The sequence below is a fragment of the Chlorocebus sabaeus genome, chromosome 4, assembly GCF_047675955.1.
Source record: "Chlorocebus sabaeus isolate Y175 chromosome 4, mChlSab1.0.hap1, whole genome shotgun sequence".
NCBI lineage: Eukaryota > Metazoa > Chordata > Mammalia > Primates > Cercopithecidae > Chlorocebus > Chlorocebus sabaeus.
Window position 1 is genome coordinate 57,077,610 of NC_132907.1, and position 7,222 is coordinate 57,084,831.

The 7,222-nt window shown below is 43.6% G+C and overlaps 1 protein-coding gene across 1 annotated transcript in view; it reads right to left on the reverse strand.

Annotated features, from left to right (window-relative positions):
- LOC119621467 (uncharacterized) overlaps positions 1-7,222 on the reverse strand; it is a 42,186-nt gene that overhangs the window by 33,960 nt on the left and 1,004 nt on the right. The window lies entirely within an intron of this gene.

Genomic DNA, 7,222 nt, shown 5'->3' on the forward strand with positions numbered 1-7,222 from the left:
AAATTATCTTCTCTTGGTTTTAACCCTCCTCTTTCACTAGAATTGATTTCAGATGTTTTGATCTTTGCTCAAAATTCAACCCACCCTCAAAACCCAGAGAACTGCCATCCCTGAATATAGAGATGCTGTCTCATGACTTGTTTTTGTCCCTCAGCGACTGCCAACACAGGGCCTTATGAAGGGAGATGCCTAAATGATATTTGTTGGAGGGATGAACAATTGTGTTTGCAGGTTATAAAAGTGTTTCAAGTGATAGGTGCATATTAGGATATACAGATAGTCTTCTCAGATGACCACTTTGAAACAGATGCCACATTCTAATATGTTGGTGTCCCTGAGTTTGTATAAAAAATTGACCCATTAGATTTAGGTCACATTCCTACTATTCAAGATTGTAAAGCAGATACTTATTACATTTATCTTAACTTTAGCTTTTGTTTTTTACTCAGATTTCTAAAATGTACCTCCCAATCTTTCACCCATTATTTTTCAAATAGTGAAGTCATTCTACAAATAGGTATTCCCTACTCTCATGCTGGGTATATTATCTGCTGACTTACCATTGGCTAGAGAATGCCTCTGGAAAGGATAACAATGACCTACCTTACAGGCCTCTTCTGGGAAGTTACATGATAAACTGCTCGAAGAAAGGTCTGCAAATTCGCCTTGTGTAATATTAATTCTTTACATTTCTAGAGCTGCCTTTCTCTCAAAGAATTCCAAGTGCTTCACATATGGTCCGCCAGATCCTCTTAGAGTGTAAATTATGCCCCAGGAGTAAGTTAATTGCTTGCAGGGAGGCATTTAACTCTTTCAGGTCACTAGGGTTCCACTTACAGCATTGCAGGAGGGCAGTAATTTACCAAATAATACCCCAGTGACCGGAAAGTATTTGTGCAATATAAATTATTCCCAGGGAGTAACTTATGAACTCAGAAAACCTGGTTTATTATCTCATCTATTCACATAGATTCCCAGGGAGGGAGAGAAGGAGCAAGAAAAGAAAAATGGGTAGAAAAATAGGTGAGGCTACAAGTTTCCCAAGCTCCCACAGCTTGTCAGGGGCAGAGCTCCAACTTGAGTTGCCTGATCACTGGCATGCCTTCCTCTCAACTCGAGCATATGGGACTCGGGGGTGTCAACCTGAAGTTTCTGCTAATCAGGGCCAGGACTAGGGTGAGGTGAGAGAGGTGCCTCGGTGGCTTCACCTGAGTCCTGGCCCTGCTGCTACATCAGTGAGATATGTATTAGCTTGAAACACTCAAGGAACCATAAAATCCACACTCGCATGCACTGCTTGCTTCTATTAAATCCATAAATAATTGTTGAGGATTCATGAATTGATTGATTAGTGTTCCCACATGGAGGAAAAATGGAGAAGGCAATGGAGGAGGCGGTGTAAGAGTAAAGAGGAATGGGTGTCATGTTGCTCTGTTGCCATTCTTGGAAAGAGTCAAACAATTCATGTATTTTAGGTAAGAGCAGAAGAGACTAGACTGAAGTTTGTTTATTACGTAATTAATATATGGCATGGAGGTCTCTTGGAAAATTTTGGCTTAAAGATCCAAATACTGGCCAGAGGCAGCAGCTCATGTCTGTTATCCCAGCACTTTGGGAGACCAGGTGGAAAGATAGCTTGAGCCCAGGAGTTCCAGACCAGCCTAGGCAATATAGGGAGACTACATCTCTATTTTCTTTTTGCTCTTTTTTTTCTTTTTTTTTTTTTTTTTTTTTTTTTTTTTGAGATGGAGTCTCACTCTGTCGCCCAGGCTGGAATGCAGTGGCACGATCCCAGCTCACTGCAACCTCCACCTTCCTAGTTCAAGCAATTCCCCTGTCTCAGCCTCCCGAGTAGCTGGGATTACAGCTGCACACCATCACGTGTGGCTAATTGTTTTGTATTTTCAGTAGAGACGGGATTTCACCATGTTGGCCAGGCTGGTCTCAAACTCCTGACCTCAGGGAATCCACCTGCCTCGGCCTCCCAATGTGCTGGGATTACAGGTATAAGCCACCACGTCCAGCCTATTTTCTTTACAAAAATAAATAAATAAATAAACAAAGGTCCAAATACTGACTCCTTGTCAGAATCAACTGACCACTATGAATTCCCATTCTTTAGGAAGTTTCCAAAAGTGTACAACAGGAACTAGGTGGTCCACAAAAGAATTAGGATACTGGTATCTCGACTCCCCACTCAAATCTCTCTCTTCCGCCCAACCCCCACCTATCTCTGTGCCTTTGTGATGGCTGTCTAAAAGCCAATTACAAAAATATCATGGCCTCTTAAGGGGGAAAAAAATGTATTTAGTGCTCTGCTCTCTGCCTGGGAGTTTTGCTGTTCCAAAACGCAGCAATCAACTTCTTTTCAAAGTTCTGCTACCCATTCAGCCTGACATTAACCTCTGCCCCCAATAGAGATCCCAGTTGATTTACCTGAATTTTGATTTACTTCTTGCCTCAATAAAATACACTAAATCACAATTTGAAAGGTGACAGAACACTCCCTGTGTGCCCCCTTCCATACACATACACACACACACACACACACAAAACCAGTGAAATAACTGTACAGCACACTTACTTGGATGGTAAGACTTTGACAGTCAAAGAGTGGCGTTGGGTAGCCACTTAACCACTCTCTGCCTCCATTTTCTTCCCTTGTAAGATGAGGAGCTTGGACTAGAAGTCTCAGGTCCCTTCCAATTCTGGAGCTGATAAGTCTCATCAAAGTGATAACTTTAACCTATACTGGAGTCGGCAAATCATAGCCCTTGGGTCATATTTCGTCCACTGCCTGCTTTTGTATGGTCCATGAGCTAAGAATGGTTTTGACATTTTAAAAATCAAAAAAGTATTTCATGACATGGAAAAAATTATATTATCATTTACATATCATCTGTGGGTGCTCTTGCAACACAAGGCTAGAGTTGAGAAGTTGCAACAGAGACAGTATGCCTGCAAAGCCTAAAATATTTAGTGTCTTTACAGAAAATGTTTGCTAACCCCATACCTAAGCCATCAGACCATTTGCATAGTAAGAAAGTCTGCTGCAACACTCTCACCTGACTGAAGTTTTATCTCTGGAAAAGAGGAATCTCACAAAGTAATTTCAAGAGCCAAAAACAAAATTAGTGGACAATTAGAAACTTTGATCCTTATGAAAGAAACTGCTGGAAATCACCGATAAATCCCCAACGCCAGGATTGATTTCTTACGAGAAACGATTTACTCCAAAGAATTTGTCACTTCCCACTACTTGCAAAAAGGCCATTACAGTGAATTTTTCCCCTTTCCTTTTTTTTTCTTTTCACTTTTTTTAAGTGGTCTGAAGGCAAATCTATCTTTCCTTCATGAGTAATAGGATCATTCGTGAAAATGGCTGTTAAAAGCAAGCAAGCATGGAACAAATCGCGGTCCAATAAAGCAGTGACTTTGAAAAGGAAATTGCCCTGCTTAAGTGATGGATTCTGTTTCAGTCCTCACGACCCAAGTTATGAGGCAGTCCAGGGACCCGGGTCCTGGCCCTTATAGTCAAAGCAGCTGCAAAGCCCCACTGGGAACTGGCCAAGGACTCTGTGAATGGCCAAAAGCTAACCAACCCACCCCACCACTTCTACAGGCTGCAGGCCTACAGGGCTACAGAGGCTGAGCAAGAATGTGGCAGCACTTAGCATCCAGTTTCCTCCAGCGACCCTTTCAGCCAGCCTGGAGTGTCCCCTCACCCCTGCCTTCTCTCTGCTTACTTACTCCAATCAAGGCCTACTTTGAGTTCCATAACCTTATAATACCCTGTATTATTTTTCATCATTTTATGGTTATGTTTTCTCTTCCCAAGGACTGTAAGATCCTTGAGCACAAATTGCACTGATCATTTAGACAACTTTCAGTTAGAGACAAGAAATCCTGGCAAAGAAGACAATAGCAATGAAACAGGAGATTGTAGGGCTTCGAACCTTTTTTCTCAAAGAGGAGATGGGAGGCTTGAACAATGTTTGCTCTCTCTGATTCTCAGGCAGGTTTCCTAGATAAAAAGCTGAGATCTGGGGACAATGTGAGAATCCTTAGCAGTATGCTGCTGTTGTTGCTTTATCAGAAGATGTTCTGCCTATTGAGAGCAGAGTCCGTGCTGCAAATTGTTCCCTTCTGGACTTCGCTGAGGAACAGCTTCAAATCAAACTGTTCCATTTCCTTCAGAACAGAGAAGATGGAGCCTCAAAGCTGTGGGGCTCCCTACTTTCAGCTTATGGGGGCGTGAGACTGCGACATCAGGCCATCCCCTTGTTCCCAAGACACCAAATGTTTGCTTCCCATCTTAACTCTATTCAAGGCAGTCACTTCAGAAGGAACGTTTGCTGAATTCATCTGTATGCTGTAGCCATGTAAATAAATGTTCTTTCAAAATTAGAAATATTTGCTTTAATTCTATGTTAAATTTAACATTTTCCTTTATATTACTGTTTTAAGATACTTTGTATTTTGAAAGGAATTTAATGTTTTAGAAGAGTCTTAGTCCTAGAACCTATCAAAGCAGGGCTTCTTCATTTTGCTTTCAAAAAGAATCATAAGATGATTGTAACCACTGGGAAAAGTAAAGCCAATTCATTAACCTGGAAGTATCTAAAAAATCAACCACTGAGCTCCACCCCTCAAGAGATTCTGATTTAATCGCCCTGAATGGGGCCTAGGTGTGGGACTTTTTTTTTTTTTTTTTTTTGAGACAGAGTCTCACTCTGTCATCCAGGCTGGAGTACAGCGGTGCAATCACTACTCACTGTAATCTCCACCTCCCAAGTTCAAGCAATTCTCATGCCTCAGCCTGCCAAGTAGCTGAGATTACAGGTGCCCACCACGACAACCAGCTCATTTTTCTATTTTTAGTAGAGACTGGGTTTCGCCATGTTGGCCAGGCTGACCTCAAACTCCTGACCCCAAGTGATCCACCCGCCTCAGCCTCCCAAAGTGCTGGGATTACAGGTGTGAGCCACCACGCCTAGCCTACAGGTCTGGGTATTTTTTGAAATCTCCCCAGTGTTTCACTGGCCATGTGAAAATCAGACTCCAGGACATGAGTCTCATACATACTTCTGTTGGAGTATTTATCACTTTATACCATCAATACTCATGTGTATATCTCCCTCTCTGTAGTGATAGTTTCTGAAGGGCTGGGAGAGGACTGTCAAAACCCAAAGTGCCTACCATTAACCCAGATCCTTCTGAAGGACCATCTGCTGTGGAGGGAAGGTGGGGAGGAACTCTTGGAAGTATCTCAAGCAAAGGTGGCCAGGCTCTGTACTCCATGATGCCAACAACCTGGACACGGATGATTGGCCCAGGATAGGCACCTGCCCCCAGGTCTGCGGCTATACAGGGTGTTTTGCAACCTGTAAGGAGCCTGATACAAAGGCTCAGTCCAACTCTCACCCCTGGTGAATCCCCAGTGGAGCCAACTAGATCCTTTCACTAAAGGAGTTAAAATGTGAGATCAACTGAGAACTGAGCAGTTGGTAGCAGGAGCAGAAGCCAAAGGACACCCAGGGAAAAACAGCGAGAGAGGAGCTGAATCACCTTGGCGGCTAAGCCTGTTAGTAGGAATCGGCAGATGCCTGCTGCTGAGGGGGCAGCGAGATAACCCAGTCACAGAGCTGTATCCTGAATGACCTTCCAGTTCCTGAACTTCAATCCAGTTTTCGTGAGGCCTGGCTGGGTGGCCTTTCCGGAAGGCTTTTCGGAGACACGTGGCTGAATGGTGGAGATTCCGGTCAGCCTTCCTTCCACAGTAAACTCCCATTACTTAGGGTAAACTCAGTGGTATCTGTTCCTTGCAAACCCCCCACCACCACCCTGCCCCTCAAAAAAGTCCAATCAGCACAATGCCCAGGGTCTAGCACTTTGCCTGGCACACAGCAAGTGCTAAATATTTGCAGGTGCTTGGACGGCCTGATCATCCCCAGCAAAAAGCCTTCTGAAAATAAAGAAATCATTCAGAGTAAGAACATTGATGAGGATCGTCTTCAAATTCCGAAAACAACGCTAAAAGGCAATAAAAAATTAAGCTTATTCTGCCCTCCAATTTCTGAATCTATCTACATTTCTACCATAAATCTATCAAAGAGCAAAATGTCATTTTCTGCAGAACTGCAAAGAGCATCCTAATTTCAGCTAAGGTATGTTTGGATGACTTGATTTTTACTTCGCTTAATCTTAAATCACAGCAACATTAGTAAGAACAATTTTCCTCCCACACTCGCTTCACTGACAAACCTGCAAAGTAGCTGATCTTTGACTTTTAAGAAGTTTAATAATACATGATCTTCTCCCCCACACTGCCACACGCATTTCCCCTGCCTATTGTCTGTATCAGCTACTTGAAGAACACATACTCCCCAACAACCGGATGAGTCATAAAACAAGAGGTACATGGAAGTAAACTGAGCCTGTTTACACTTTCCCTGGCCCCAGCTAATAAAATAAAAGAGGTCCCACTGAATTCAGGTCCACTGGCTTCCGGAAAGCAGGTTTCTGCTTAGCAAAGACATGCCCTATTTAGTACATTATTTTAGAGGTAGAGCCAATTCCATGCCCCATGTGAATGAAATGTATTTACGGTTATAACCATGCACAGGGTGTGTAAGGACTTGCCCTCCTCCTGTCCTCTACAAAAGAAGGCTCAGGCAGCTTCTGGTGGTGAGCTAACCAACAAAAGGAATGCCTAGAAGGTCTCACCTCTCCCATCCACAGAGCTCTGGAATGGGGGCCGGACCCCTGCTCGCTGGAAACTCAGCACCCAAGGGGGTGCTTGCTGAAGTTTCCCATCTGCATTTTTGAAAATCTGGATAAAGGCAGGTTTAGCTCAACCTCCCCTGACCCGTTCCCGATAAAGTGATCTTATGCCTCTGGAATTGGGATTTTGAATGTATGTGCCTACCCCATGTCTGGTGTTAGATTACAACAGCATGAAAATGGAGCCTAGGACTGAGGAACCGGCCAGCCTCAGAAGCCTTCTTCATTGCCTGCCATGTAATACATGATATGCAAAGCCTCTGACTTCAGCCAGCAGATATTTGGAGACCGTGTTGGCCTTAGCATGGGGACTAAACTAATGTGTGTTTAGGTCAGAAAGCGAATCAGAAAAGCCACTGGAGGGCACGTCACGGAGTGAGAGCTCTATAAATTCATCCCCACTCGCAGCGTCTCCTGGCAAACACTCGGCTTCCCTCAC